The following is a 17,297-nucleotide window of genomic DNA, read 5'->3' on the forward strand; positions in this document are numbered from 1 at the left end:
TCCCTTACATGCAGCCATAATGCTTCTCTCATTCACTTACACTCAGCCATAATGCTTATGTCATTCACTTGCACACAGCCATAATCCTTCTCTCATTCACTCACACACAGCCATAAGGCTTCTCTCATTCACTCACACACAGCCATAAGGCTTCTCTCATTCACTCACACACAGCCATAAGGCTTCTCTCATTCACTCACACTGAGCCATAAGGCTTCTCTCATTCATTCACACTCAGCCATAAGGCTTCTCTCACTCACACAGCTATTATGCGTCTCATTCCCTCACACTCAGCCATAAGGCTTGTCTAATTCACTCACACTCAGCCAGAAGGCTTCTCTCATTTACTCACGCTACTATGACATTCTCTCATGCACATCCATAAGGTTTATCTTATTCATTCACACGCAGCCATAATGCTTCTCTCATTCACTCACACGCAGCCATAAGGCTTCTCTCATTCACTCACTTGCAGTTATAATGCTTCACTCATTCACTCACATGCAGCCATAATGCTTCTCTCATTCACTCACATGCAGCCATAATGCTTCATTAATTCCCTCAATGCAGCCATTATGCTTGTCTCATTCACTCACACCCAGCCATAAGGCTTGTCTCATTTACTCACACCCAGGCATAAGGCTTGTCTCATTTACTCATACCCAGGCATAAGGCTTCACTCATTCACTCACACTCAGCCATAATGCTTCTCTCATTCACTTGCACGCAGCCATAAGGCTTGGCTCATTCACTCACACTCAGCCAGAAGGCTTCTCTGATTTACTCACACTCCTGTGACATTCTCTCATGCACATCCATAAGGCTTCTCTTATTCACTCACATGCAGCCATAATGCTTCTCTCATTCACTTGCACACAGCCATAATGCTTCTCTCATTCCCTCACATGCAGCCATTATGCTTGTCTCATTCACTCACACTCAGCCATAATGCTTCTGTCATTCCATTACATGCAGCCATAATGCTTCTCTCATTCACTTACACTCAGCCATAATGCTTCTGTCATTCACTTGCACGCAGCCATAATCCTTCTCTCATTCACTCACACACAGCCATAAGGCTTCTCTCATTCACTCACACTCAGCCAGAAGGCTTCTCTGATTTACTCACACTCCTGTGACATTCTCTCATGCACATCCATAAGGCTTCTCTTATTCACTCACATGCAGCCATAATGCTTCTCTCATTCACTTGCACACAGCCATAATGCTTCTCTCATTCCCTCACATGCAGCCATTATGCTTGTCTCATTCACTCACACTCAGCCATAATGCTTCTGTCATTCCATTACATGCAGCCATAATGCTTCTCTCATTCACTTACACTCAGCCATAATGCTTCTGTCATTCACTTGCACGCAGCCATAATCCTTCTCTCATTCACTCACACACAGCCATAAGGCTTCTCTCATTCACTCACACACAGCCATAAGGCTTCTCTCATTCACTCACACACAGCCATAAGGCTTCTCTCATTCACTCATACTCAGCCATAAGGCTTGTCTCATTCACTCACACACAGCCATAAGGCTTCTCTAATTTACTCATACTCAGCCATAAGGCTTCTCTCATTCATTCACACTCAGCCATAAGGCTTCTCTCACTCACACAGCTATTATGCGTCTAATTCCCTCACACTCAGCCATAAGGCTTGTCTAATTCACTCACACTCAGCCAGAAGGCTTTTCTCATTTACTCACACTACTGTGACATTCTCTCATGCACATCCATAAGGTTTATCTTATTCACTCACATGCAGCCATAATGCTTCTCTCATTCACTCACACGCAGCCATAAGGCTTCTCTCATTCACTCACATGCAGTTATACTGCTTCTCTCATTCACTCACGCAGCCATAATGCTTCATTCATTCCCTCACATGCAGCCATTATGCTTGTCTCATTCACTCACACCCAGCCATAAGGCTTGTCTCATTTACTCACACCCAGGCATAAGGATTCACTCAAACCCAGCCATAATGCTTCTCTCATTCACTTGCACGCAGCCATAAGGCTTGTCTCATTCACTCACACTCAGCCAGAAGGTTTCTCTGATTTACTCACACTCCTGTGAAATTCTCTCATGCACATCCATAAGGCTTCTCTTATTCACTCACATGCAGCCATAATGCTTCTCTCATTCACTTGCACACAGCCATAAGGCTTCTCTCATTCACTTGCAGTCAGCCATAAGGCTTCTCTCAATCACTCACACCCAGCCATAAGGTTTATCTCAATCACTCACACCTAGCCATAAGGCTTCTCTCATTCCCTCACATACAGCCATAATGCTTCTCTCATTCCCTCACATCCAGCCAAATTGGTTCTCTTATTCACTTGCACACAGCCATAATCCTCTCATTCACTTGCAGTAAGCCATATGGCTTCTCTCATTCACTCACACAGCTATTATGCTTCTCTCATTCCCTCACACCCAGCCATAAGGCTTCTCTCATTCCCTCACACCCAGCCATAAGGCTTCTCTTGTTCACTCACATGCAGCCATAATGCTTCTCTCATTCACTTGCACACAGACACACGGCTTCTCTCATTCACTCACATCCAGCCATAAGACTTCTCTCATTCCCTCACACTCAGCCATAGTGCTTCTCTCATTCCCTCACACTCAGCCAGAAGACTTCTTTCATTCACTCACACTCAGCCAGAAGGCTTCTTTTGTTCACTCACACTCCTGTGACATTCTCTCATGCAGATCCATAAGGTTTATCTTATTCACTCACACACAGCCATAGTGCTTCTCTCATTCACTCACATGCAGCCATAATGCTTCCCTCATTCACTTGCACGCAGCCATGTGGCTTCTCTCATTCACTCGCAGTCAGCCATAATGCTTCTCTCATTTCCTCACACTCAGCCATAATGCTTCTTTCATTTACTCACACCCAGCCATAAGGCTTCTCTCATTCATTCACACTCAGCCATAAGGCTTCTCTCACTCACACAGCTATTATGCGTCTCATTCCCTCACACTCAGCCATAAGGCTTGTCTAATTCACTCACACTCAGCCAGAAGGCTTCTCTCATTTACTCACGCTACTATGACATTCTCTCATGCACATCCATAAGGTTTATCTTATTCATTCACACGCAGCCATAATGCTTCTCTCATTCACTCACACGCAGCCATAAGGCTTCTCTCATTCACTCACTTGCAGTTATAATGCTTCACTCATTCACTCACATGCAGCCATAATGCTTCTCTCATTCACTCACATGCAGCCATAATGCTTCATTAATTCCCTCAATGCAGCCATTATGCTTGTCTCATTCACTCACACCCAGCCATAAGGCTTGTCTCATTTACTCACACCCAGGCATAAGGCTTGTCTCATTTACTCATACCCAGGCATAAGGCTTCACTCATTCACTCACACTCAGCCATAATGCTTCTCTCATTCACTTGCACGCAGCCATAAGGCTTGGCTCATTCACTCACACTCAGCCAGAAGGCTTCTCTGATTTACTCACACTCCTGTGACATTCTCTCATGCACATCCATAAGGCTTCTCTTATTCACTCACATGCAGCCATAATGCTTCTCTCATTCACTTGCACACAGCCATAATGCTTCTCTCATTCCCTCACACTCAGCCATAAGGCTTCTTTCATTCCCTCACATGCAGCCATTATGCTTGTCTCATTCACTCACACTCAGCCATAATGCTTCTGTCATTCCATTACATGCAGCCATAATGCTTCTCTCATTCACTTACACTCAGCCATAATGCTTCTGTGATTCACTTGCACGCAGCCATAATCCTTCTCTCATTCACTCACACACAGCCATAAGGCTTGTCTCATTCACTCACACACAGCCATAAGGCTTCTCTCATTCACTCATACTCAGCCATAAGGCTTCTCTCATTCATTCACACTCAGCCATAAGGCTTCTCTCACTCACACAGCTATTATGCGTCTCATTCCCTCACACTCAGCCATAAGGCTTCTCTCATTCCCTCACACTCAGCCATAAGGCTTGTCTAATTCACTCACACTCAGCCAGAAGGCTTTTCTCATTTACTCACACTACTGTGACATTCTCTCATGCACATCCATAAGGTTTATCTTATTCACTCACATGCAGCCATAATGCTTCTCTCATTCACTCACACGCAGCCATAAGGCTTCTCTCAATCACTCACACCCAGCCATAAGGTTTATCTCAATCACTCACACCTAGCCATAAGGCTTCTCTCATTCCCTCACATACAGCCATAATGCTTCTCTCATTCCCTCACATCCAGCCAAATTGGTTCTCTTATTCACTTGCACACAGCCATAATCCTTTCATTCACTCGCAGTAAGCCATACAGCTTCTCTCATTCACTCACACAGCTATTATGCTTCTATCATTCCCTCACACCCAGCCATAAGGCTTCTCTCATTCCCTCACACCCAGCCATAAGGCTTCTCTTGTTCACTCACATGCAGCCATAATGCTTCTCTCATTCACTTGCACACAGACACACGGCTTCTCTCATTCACTCACATCCAGCCATAAGACTTCTCTCATTCCCTCACACTCAGCCATAGTGCTTCTCTCATTCCCTCACACTCAGCCAGAAGACTTCTTTCATTCACTCACACTCAGCCAGAAGGCTTCTTTTGTTCACTCACACTCCTGTGACATTCTCTCATGCAGATCCATAAGGTTTATCTTATTCACTCACACACAGCCATAATGCTTCTCTCATTCACTCACATGCAGCCATAATGCTTCCCTCATTCACTTGCACGCAGCCATGTGGCTTCTCTCATTCACTCGCAGTCAGCCATAATGCTTCTCTCATTTCCTCACACTCAGCCATAATGCTTCTTTCATTTACTCACACCCAGCCATAAGGCTTCTCTCATTCACTCATATGCAGTTATAATTCTTCACTCATTCACTCACATGCAGCCATAATGCTTCTCTCATTAACTCACCCATAATGCTTCTCTCATTCACTCACACTCAGCCATAATGCTTCTGTCATTCCCTTACATGCAGCCATAATGCTTCTCTTATTCACTCACACTCAGCCATAAGGCTTCTCTCACTCACACAGCTATTATGCGTGTCTCATTCACTCACACTCAGCCATAATTCTTCTCTCATTCCCTCACACTCAGCAATAATGCTTCTCTCATTCCCTCACACTCAGCCATAAGGCTTCTTTCACTCACACAGCTATTATGCGTGTTTCATTCCCTCACACTCAGCCATAATGCTTCTCTCATTCCCTCACACTCAGCAATAATGCTTCTCTCATTCACTCACACTCAGCCATAAGGCTTCTCTCATTTACTCACACCCAGCCATAATGCTTGTCTCATTCACTTGCACGCAGCCATAAGGCTTCTCTCATTCACTCACACAGCTATTATGCTTATCTCATTACCCCACATTTAGCCATAACGCTTCTCTCATTCCCTCACGCTCAGCCATAATGCTTATTTCATTCCCTCACACTCAGCCATATTGGCTTCTCTCATTCCCTCACACTCAGCCATAATGCTTCTGTAATTCCCTCACATGCAGCCAAATTGGTTCTCTCATTCACTTGCACACAGCCATAATCCTTCTCTCTCACACAGCCATAATCCTCTAATTCACTCGCAGTAAGCCATAAGGCTTCTCTCATTCACTCACACACAGCCATAATGCTTATCTCATTCCCTCACACTCAGCCATAAGGCTTCCCTCCTTCACTCACACTTAGCCATAATGCTTCTCTCATTCACTCACACACAGCCATAATGCTTCTCTTTCCCTCACACTCATTCATAAGGCTTCTCTCATTCACTCACACAGCTATTATGCTTATCTCATTACCCCACATTTAGCCATAATGCTTCTCTCATTCCCTCACACTCAGCCATAATGCTTCTTTTATTCCCTCACACTCAGACATATTGGCTTCTCTCATTCCCTCAAACTCAGCCATAATGCTTCTGTCATTCACTCACATGCAGCCAAATTGGTTCTCACATTCACTTGCACACAGCCATAATCCTTCTCTCGCACACAGCCATAATCCTTCTCTCATTCACTCACACACAGCCATAATGCTTCTCTTTCCCTCACACTCGGTCATAAGGCTTATCTCATTCACTCACACATTTATTATGCTTATCTCATTACCCCACATATAACATTATGCTTCTCTTATTCCCTCACACTCAGCCATAATGCTTCTTTCATTCCCTCACACTTAGCCATATTGGCTTCTCTAATTCACTCACACTCAGCCTTAAGGCTTCTCTCACTCACACAGCTATTATGCATGTCTCATTCACTCACACTCAGCCATAATGCTTCTCTCGTTTCCTCACACTCAGCCATAATGCTTCTCTCATTTCCTCACAGCCATAATGCTTCTCTCATTCCCTCACATCCATAATGCTTCTCTCATTCCCTCACACTCAGCCAGAAGGCTTGTCTCATTCCCTCACATCCAGCCATAATGCTTCTGTCATTCACTTGCACGCAGCCATAATCCTTCTCTCATTCATTCACACACAGCCATAAGGCTTCTCTCATTCATTCACACTCAGCCATAAGGCTTCTCTCATTCACTCACACTCAGCCATAAGGCTTCTCTCATTCACTCACACTCAGCCATAAGGCTTCTCTCATTCCCTCACACTCAGCCATAAGGCTTCTCTCATTAACTCACACCCAGCCATAAGGCTTCTATCATTCACACAGCTATTATGCGTGACTCATTCACTCACACTCAGCCATAATGCTTCACTCATTCCCTCACATCCATAATGCTTCTCTCATTATCTCACACTCAGCCAGAAGGCTTGCCTCATTCACTCACACCCAGCCATAATGCTTCTGTCATTCACTTGCACGCAGCCATAATTCTTCTCTCATTCATTCACACACAGCCATAAGGCTTCTCTCATTCATTCACACTCAGCCATAAGGCTTCTCTCATTCACTCACACTCAGCCATAAGGCTTCTCTCATTCACTCACACTCAGCCATAAGGCTTCTCTCACTCACATAGCTATTATGCGTGTCTCACTCACACTCAGCCATAAGGCTTCTCTCATTCCCTCACACTCAACCATAAGGCTTGTCTCATTTACTCACACCCAGCCATAATCCTTCTCTCGTTCACTTTCACGCAGCCATAAGACTGGTCTCATTCACTCGCACTCAGCCAGAAGGTTTCTCTGATTTACTCACACTCCTGTGGCATTCTCTCATGCACATTCATAAGGCTTCTCTTATTCACTCACATGCAGCCATAATGCTTCTCTCATTCACTTGCAGTCAGCCATAAGGCTTCTCTCATTCACTCACACCCAGCCATAATGCTTTTCTCATTCACTCACACCCAGCCATAAGGCTTCTCTCATTCACTCACACTCAGCCAGAAGGCTTCTCTCATTCACTCACACTCAGCCATAATTCTTCTGTCATTCATTCACATGCAGCCATAATGCTTCTCTCATTCCCTCACATGCAGCCAAATTGGTTCTCTCATTCACTTGCACGCAGCCATAATCCTTTTCTCATTCCCTCACACTCAGTCATAAGGCTTCTCTCATTCACTCACACAGCCATTATGCTTGTCTGATTCACTCTCATGCAGCCATAATGCTTCTCTCATTCCTTCACACTCAGCGACAAGGCTTCTTTCATTCCCTCACACTCGGCCATAATGCTTATCTCATTACCCCACATTTAGCCATAATGCTTCTTTCATTCCCTCACACTCAGCCATATTGGCTTCTCTCATTCACTCAAATGCAGCCATAATGCTTCCCTCACACTCAGCCATTATACTTGTCTCATTCAATTAAACTCAGCCATAATGCTTCTCTCATTCTCTCACACTCAGCCATAAGGCTTCTCTCATTTACTCAAACCCAGCCATAAGGCTGGTGTCATTCACTCACACTCAGCCATAAGGCTTCTCTCATTTACTCACACCCAGCCATAAGGCTTCTCTCATTCACTCACACTCAGCCATAAGGCTTCTCTCGTTCACTCACACTCAGCCATAAGGCTTGTCTCATTCACTCACACTCAGCCAGAAGGCTTCTCTGATTTACTCACACTCCTGTGACATTCTCTCATGCACATCCATAAGGCTTCTCTTATTCACTCACATGCAGCAATAATGCTTCTCTCATTCACTTGCACACAGCCATAAGGTTTCTCTCATTCACTTGCAGTCAGCCATAATGCTTTTCTCATTCACTCACACCCAGCCATAAGGCTTCTCTAATTCCCTCACATGCAGCCATAATGCTTCTCTCATTCCCTCACATGTAGCCAAATTGGTTCTCTTATATACTTGCACACATCCATAATCCTCTCATTCACTCACACTCAGCCATAATGCTTCACTCATGCACATTCATAAGGCTTCTCTTATTCACTCACATGCAGCCATAATGCTTCTCTCATTTACTTGCAGTCAGCCATAAGGCTTCTCTCATTCACTCACACCCAGCCATAATGCTTTTCTCATTAACTCACACCTAGCCATAAGGCTTCTCTCATTCACTCACACTCAGCCATAAGGCTTCTGTCATTCACTCACACTCAGCCATAAGGCTTGTCTCATTCACTCACACTCAGCCAGAAGGCTTCTCTGATTTACTCACACTCTTGTGACATTCTCTCATGCACATCCATAAGGCTCCCCTTATTCACTCACATGCAGCCATAATGCTTCTCTCATTCACTTGCACACAGCCATAAGGTTTCTCTCATTCACTTGCAGTCAGCCATAATTCTTTTCTCATTCACTCACACCCAGCCATAAGGCTTCTCTCATTCCCTCACATGCAGCCATAATGCTTCTCTCATTCCCTCACATGCAGCCAAATTGGTTCTCTTATATACTTGCACACAGCCATAATCCTCTCATTCACTCACACTCAGCCATAATGCTTCACTCATGCACATTCATAAGGCTTCTCTTATTCACTCACATGCAGCCATAATGCTTCTCTCATTTACTTGCAGTCAGCCATAAGGCTTCTCTCATTCACTAACACCCAGCCATAATGCTTTTCTCATTAACTCACACCTAGCCATAAGGCTTCTCTCATTCACTCACACTCAGCCATAAGGCTTCTCTCATTCACTCACACTCGGCCATAATTCTTCTGTCATTCCTTCACATGCAGCCATAATGCTTCTCTCATTCCCTCACATGCAGCCAAATTGGTTCTCTCATTCACTTGCACGCAGCCATAATCCTTTTCTCATTCCCTCACACTCAGCCATAAGGCTTCTCTCACTCACACAGCTATTATGCATGTCTCATTCACTCACACTCAGCCATAATACTTCTCTCGTTTCCTCACACTCAGCCATAATGCTTATCTCATTCCCTCACAGCCATAATGCTTCTCTCATTCCCTCACATCCATAATGCTTCTCTCATTCCCTCACACTCCGCCAGAAGGCTTGTCTCATTCACTCACACCCAGCCATAATGCTTCTGTCATTCACTTGCACACAGCCATAATCCTTCTCTCATTCATTCACACACAGCCATAAGGCTTCTCTCATTCACTCACACTCAGCCATAAGGCTTCTCTCATTCACTCACACTCAGCCATAAGGCTTCTCTCACTCACATAGCTATTATGCATGTCTCACTCACACTCAGCCATAAGGCTTCTCTCATTCCCTCACACTCAGCAATAATGCTTCTCTCATTCCCTCACACTCAACCATAAGGCTTGTCTCATTTACTCACACCCAGCCATAAGGCTTTTCTCATTCACTCACACCAAGCCATAATCCTTCTCTCGTTCACTTTCACACAGCCATAAGACTGGTCTCATTCACTCGCACTCAGCCAGAAGGTTTCTCTGATTTACTCACACTCCTGTGGCATTCTCTCATGCACATTCATAAGGCTTCTCTTATTCACTCACATGCAGCCATAATGCTTCTCTCATTCACTTGCAGTCAGCCATAAGGCTTCTCTCATTCACTCACACCCAGCCATAATGCTTTTCTCATTCACTCACACCCAGCCATAAGGCTTCTCTCATTCACTCACACTCAGCCAGAAGGCTTCTCTCATTCACTCACACTCAGCTATAATTCTTCTGTCATTCCTTCACATGCAGCCATAATGCTTCTCTCATTCCCTCACATGCAGCCAAATTGGTTCTCTCATTCACTTGCACGCAGCCATAATCCTTTTCTCATTCCCTCACACTCAGCCATAAGGCTTCTCTCATTCACTCACACAGCCATTATGCTTGTCTCATTCACTCTCATGCAGCCATAATGCTTCTCTCATTCCTTCACACTCAGCGACAAGGCTTCTTTCATTCCCTCACACTCAGCCATAATGCTTATCTTATTACCCCACATTTAGCCATAATGCTTCTTTCATTCCCTCACACTCAGCCATATTGGCTTCTCTCATTCACTCAAATGCAGCCATAATGCTTCCCTCACACTCAGCCATTATACTTGTCTCATTCAATTAAACTCAGCCATAATGCTTCTCTCATTCTCTCACACTCAGCCATAAGGCTTCTCTCATTTACTCAAACCCAGCCATAAGGCTGGTGTCATTCACTCACACTCAGCCATAAGGCTTCTCTCATTTACTCACACCCAGCCATAAGGCTTCTCTCATTCACTCACACTCAGCCATAAGGCTTCTCTCGTTCACTCACACTCAGCCATAAGGCTTGTCTCATTCACTCACACTCAGCCATAAGGCTTCTCTGATTTACTCACACTCCTGTGACATTCTATCATGCACATCCATAAGGCTTCTCTTATTCACTCACATGCAGCCATAATGCTTCTCTCATTCACTTGCACACAGCCATAAGGTTTCTCTCATTCACTTGCAGTCAGCCATAATGCTTTTCTCGTTCACTCACACCCAGCCATAAGGCTTCTCTAATTCCCTCACATGCAGCCATAATGCTTCTCTCATTCCCTCACATGCAGCCAAATTGGTTCTCTTATATACTTGCACACAGCTATAATCCTCTCATTCACTCACACACAGCCATAATGCTTCACTCATGCACATTCATAAGGCTTCTCTCATTCACTCACACTCGGCCATAATTCTTCTGTCATTCCTTCACATGCAGCCATAATGCTTCTCTCATTCCCTCACATGCAGCCAAATTGGTTCTCTCATTCACTTGCACGCAGCCATAATCCTTTTCTCATTCCCTCACACTCAGCCCCTCACACTCAGCCATAAGGCTTCTCTCATTCACTCACACAGCCATTATGCTTGCCTCATTCACTCTCATGCAGCCATAATGCTTCTCTCATTCCTTCACACTCAGCGACAAGGCTTCTCTCATTTCCTCACACTCAGCCATAATGCTTATATCATTACCCCACATTTAGCCATAATGCTTCTCTCATTCCCTCACACTAAGCCATAATGCTTCTTTCATTCCCTCACACTCAGCCATATTGGCTTCTCTCATTCACTCACATGCAGCCATAATGCTTCCCTCATTTCCTCACACTCAGCCATTATGTTTGTATCATTCAATTAAACTCAGCCATAATGCTTCTCTCATTCTCTCACACTCAGCCATAAGGCTTCTCTCATTTACTCACACCCAGCCATAAGGCTGGTCTCATTCACTCACACTCAGCCATAAGGCTTCTCTCATTCACTCACACCCAGCCATAATGCTTTTCTCATTCACTCACACCCAGCCATAAGGCTTCTCTCATTCACTCAGACCCAGCCATAATGCTTCTCTCATTCACTCACACTCAGCCATAAGGCTTGTCTCATTCACATGCAGCCATTATGCTTGTCTCATTCACTCACACTCAGCCATGCTTCACTCATTCACTCACACTCAGCCATAATGCTTCTCTCATTCACTCACTCAGCCATAATGCTTCTCTCATTCACTCACACTCAGCCATAATGCTTCTGTCATTCACTTGCACCCAGTCATAAGGCTTCTCTCATTTACTCCTATTATCAATTTTCCTTCGTTCTCTTGCTGTCTTTATTTGAAAAAGCAGGAATCGGAGCTAAGGAGCCAACCTATTTTTTGTTCAGAACCCTGGATAGTGCTTGCTGATTGGTGGCTACATTTAGCCACCAATCGGCAAACGCAACCCAGGTTCTAAACCAAAAATGGGCCAGCTCTTAAGCTTACTTGCTTTTCAAATAAAGATTCCAGGAGAACAAAGAAAATTGATAATAGGAGTACATTTGAAAATTGCTTACAATTGCTGCTCTATCTGAATCATGAAATAATAACATTTGGGTTTAGTGTCTGTTAATAAAGTGATAAAAGAGACATGAACATTGGAATGTGAAATATTCACATTTTCATGACGGGTTAGCGCACATGAGAATATGCTATCGGGTTTGTGTTCTATGTGATTATGCACACAATATTCTAACTTATTTTTTTGCGCTCGCTTGGGTTAGCGCACAAGCAAAAACAGTTTACTTTCAACTCATAATACGAGCGCAAAAAGCTTATTTCTAGCGCAATTAATGATTGCGCGGAAGCGTTACATAGTGCTCCACTTGTAATCTGCCCCCTATTGTGTGCGCATACCTTTTGCAATTCTTCATTTAAATTGACTTTGGCCCAAGTTGCAGAAGACCATGCAAGGAGGGTTAGTTTGTTGCCCAGACAGGCAGAACAATAGTTTTAGGAATTTGTTTCCTCTCTTTTTGTTTTAGTCTGAATTAAATATAGCCTGCAGTTTAACTTCATGCTGTAATATTCAGAATTAGACATTTAATACAGTTTTGACTCCTATTTATCTATATACAATAGTGTCATATCCATATACAAAATCTTTGTGGGATGTTAAATCCATGTGTATAATACTGTGCAAGTCAAATTCTTCAATAAGTTTTTGCAAAGTTCAAAAAGTTTTTGTTTTTTTTATATTAGAATTATAATAATTTAACAGAACAGTATTTGGAATTGCAGCTCCAGCATAAAAAAAAAGGTCAAACATTTACATGACGTTCCGGGGAAACAAAATATATATAGAAAAAATATAACTAATAGAACATTGTAAAGACAGACAAAAAAAACATAATTTATGTAAGAACTTACCTGATAAATTCATTTCTTTCATATGGGCAAGAGTCCATGAGCTAGTGACATATGGGATATACAATCCTACCAGGAGGGGCAAAGTTTCCCAAACCTCAAAATGCCTATAAATACACCCCTCACCACACCCACAATTCAGTTTAACGAATAGCCAAGCAGTGGGGTGATAAAGAAAGGAGTAGAAAGCATCAACAAAGGAAATTTGGAAATAATTTTGCTTTATACAAAAAATCATTACCACCATAAAAAGGGTGGGCCTCATGGACTCTTGCCAATATGAAAGAAATTCATTTATCAGGTAAGTTCTTACATAAATTATGTTTTCTTTCATGTAATTGGCAAGAGTCCATGAGCTAGTGACATATGGGATATCAATACCGAAGATGTAGATCTCCACTCAAGAGTCACTAGAGAGGGAGGGAATTAAATAAAAACAGCCATATACCGCTGAAAAAATTAGTCCACACCCAAAAAAAATAAGTTTATTTTCATTTGAAAGAAAAAACTTAAATCAAAAGCAGAAGAATCAAACTGAAACAGCTGCCTGAAGAACTTTTCTACCAAAAACTGCTTCTGAAGAAGCAAATACATCAAAACGGTAGAATTTAGTAAATGTATGCAAAGAGGACCAAGTTGCTGCTTTGCAAAGCTGATCAACTGAAGCTTCATTCTTAAAAGCCCACGAAGTGGAGACTGATCTAGTAGAATGAGCTGTAATTCTCTGAGGCGGGGCTTGACCTGACTCCAAATAAGCTTGATGAATCAAAAGCTTTAACCAAGAGGCCAAGGAAATAGCAGAGGCCTTCTGACCTTTCCTAGGACCAGAAAATATAACAAATAGACTAGAAGTCTTCCTGAAATCTTAGTAGCTTCAACATAATATTTCAAAGCTCTCACCACATCCAAAGAATGTAAGGATCTTTCCAAAGGATTCTTAGGATTAGGACACAAGGAAGGGACAGCAATTTCTCTACTAATGTTGTTAGAATTCACAACCTTAGGTAAAAATTCAAAAGAAGTCCGCAAAACCGCCTTATCCTGATGAAAAATCAGAAAAGGAGATTTACAAGAAAGAACAGATAGCTCAGAAACTCTTCTAGCAGAAGAGATGGCCAAAAGGAACAACACTTTCCAAGAAATTAGTTTAATGACCAAAGAATGCATAGGCTCAAATGGAGGAGCCTGTAAAGCCTTCAGAACCAAATTAAGACTCCAAGGAGAAGAAATTGATTAATGACAGGCTTAATACAAACTAAAGCCTGTACAAAACAGTGTATATCAGGAAGTATAGCAATCTTTCTGTGAAATAAAACAGAAAGAGCAGAGATTTGTCCTTTCAAGGAACTTGCAAACAAACCCTTATCCAATCCATCCTGAAGAAACTGTAAAATTCTAGGAATTCTAAAAGAATGCCAAGAAAATTTATGAGAAGAACACCATGAAATGTAAGTCTTCCAAACTCTATAATAAATCTTTCTAGAGACAGATTTATGAGCTTGTAACATAGTATTAATCGCTGAGTCAAAGAAACCTCTATGACTTAGAACTAAGCGTTCAATTTCCATACCTTCAAGTTTAATGATTTGAGATCCTGATGGAAAAAATGGACCTTGAGATAGTAGGTCTGGCCGTAACGGAAGTGGCCAAGGCGGGCAACTGTACATCCAAACCAGATCCGCATACCAAAACATGTGTGGCCATGCTGGCGCCACCAGCAACACAAATGATTGTTCCATGATGATTTTGGAAATCACTCTTGGAAGGAGAACTAGAGGCGGGAAGATGTAAGCAGGATGATAACACCAACGAAGTGTCAGCGCATCCACTGCTTCCGCCTGAACATCCCTGGACCTGGACAGGTATCTGGGAAGTTTCTTGTTTAGATGAGAGGCCATGAGATCTATCTCTGGAAGACCCCACATCTGAACAATCTGAGAAAACACATCTGGATGGAGAGACCACTCCCCTGGATGTAAAGTCTGGTGGCTGAGATAATCCGCTTCCCAATTGTCTACACCTGGGATATGCACCACAGAGATTAGACAGGAGCTGGATTCCACCCAAACAAGTATTCGAGATACTTCTTTCATAGCTTGGGGACTGTGAGTCCCACCCTGATGATTGACATATGCCACTGTTGTGATATTGTCTGTCTGAAAACAAATGAACGGTTCTCTCTTTAGCAGAGGCTAAAACTGAAGAGCTCTGAGAATTGCACGGAGTTCTAAAATATTTATTGGTAATTTCCAAACACCTTGTGCTGTCAGAGATCCCCAAACAGCTCCCCAACCTGAGAGACTCGCATCTGTTGTGATCACAGTCCAGGTTGGCCGAACAAAAGAAGCCCCTTGAACTAAACGATGGTGATCTATCCACCATGTCAGAGAGTTTCGTACATTGGGATTTAAGGATATTAATTGTGATATCTTTGTATAATCCCTGCACCATTGATTCAGCATACAAAGCTGAAGAGGTCTCATGTGAAAACGAGCAAAGGGGATCGCGTCCGATGCTGCAGTCATGAGACCTAAAACGTCCATGCACATGGCCACTGAAGGGAATGACTGAGACTGAAGGTGCCGGCAGGCTGCAACCAATGTTAAACGTCTCTTGTCTGTTAGAGACAGAGTCATGGACACTGCATCTATCTGGAAGCCTAAAAAGGTGACCCTTGTCTGAGGAATCAAGAAACTCTTTGGTAAATTGATCCTCCAACCATGTTTCTGAAGAAACAACACTAGTTGATTCGTGTGAGATTCTGCAGAACGTAAAGACTGAGCTAGTACCAAGATATCTTCCAAATAAGGAAACACCGCAATACCCTGTTCTCTGATTACAGAGAGTAGGGCACCCAGAACCTTTGAAAAGATTCTTGGAGCTGTTGCTAGGCCAAATGGAAGAGCAACAAATTGGTAATGCTTGTCTAGAAAAGAGAATCTCAGAAACTGATAATGTTCTGGATGAATCGGAATACGAAGGTATGCATCCTGCAAGTCTATTGTGGACATATAATGTCCTTGCTGAACAAAAGGCAGAATAGTCCTTATAGTCACCATCTTGAAAGTTGGTACTCTTACATAACGATTCAAAATTTTCAGATCCAGAACTGGTCTGAATAAATTTTACTTCTTTGGGACAATGAATAGATTTGAATAAAACCCCAAACCTTGTTCCAGAAGAGGAACTGGCATGATTACTGTTACGGTTACCCTTAGTCTCGCTGAGAGATGGACCGCTTAGTAGCCTGGATCCCTATTGCTAAAGAGGGGAGAAGCTGCTTTCCATAGTATTCTATATGAGTCTCGCAAATATAGAATAATCTCCCTTAGCTGTAGTACAGCTAGGATACCCTTCTGCCCACAAAAACGAGTCAACGCTGCGATTGAGGGTCAAACAAGAACTCAGGACTGGGATGCCCAGCCTGCTTTTTATTAAGGTTACATGCACACAGGGCACTCCCAGGGGGAGAGGGGGGGGAAGCACAAAATCCCCCATCACACATTTAGATAGAGAGCACTGTCCTTTGACAGGCCACAATAGGATTACAGTACTTAAGATAACAAGTTTACAAGTTCATCTTATCAATTAGCAGTCTGGCTCCAGAGGTGATTAGACAATAGTTTCTAAAAGCTGAAAAAAAAGAGTTAACTCTTTATGAAATGAAACTTGTTACGGTTTTCTTGGAGCCCTTCTTAGGCGCTGGCTTGCTGGTTCAGGCATTGCTGCTGGGAAATAAGCTCTTCACAACAAAATAACTAATGCTTCTGTAACATTGCTCCCTTTCTGTGGAACACTCTGGCAGACACGGTCTGACCCCTTTTCGGGGCAGACTAAGGCTGTCCAGACCGCTGGTTATGCGGGGCTGAGGTCGGTTTGTCTGGACAACCCGTCGGCGTTGCCATTCTGTTTCCCAGGTCTGTAAGTAATGGTGAAATTGAAGGTTTGCAACGATAAGCTCCAACGTAATAGCCTGCCGTTATCTCCAGAGACCCGGTTCAGCCACACCAACGGGTTATGGTCGGTGACCAGAGTGAACTCCTGACCATATAAATAGGGAGTCAATTTCTTTAATGCCCACACCAAAGCCAAACACTCCTTTTCGACCGCTGCATAGCTGACTTCGCGGGGCAGGAGCTTCCGGCTGATGTAGGCAACTGGATGCTCCCCTCCATCTTCGCCTACTTGGCTGAGGACGGC

This window comes from Bombina bombina, chromosome 7 (genome assembly GCF_027579735.1).
Source record: "Bombina bombina isolate aBomBom1 chromosome 7, aBomBom1.pri, whole genome shotgun sequence".
Lineage (NCBI taxonomy): Eukaryota > Metazoa > Chordata > Amphibia > Anura > Bombinatoridae > Bombina > Bombina bombina.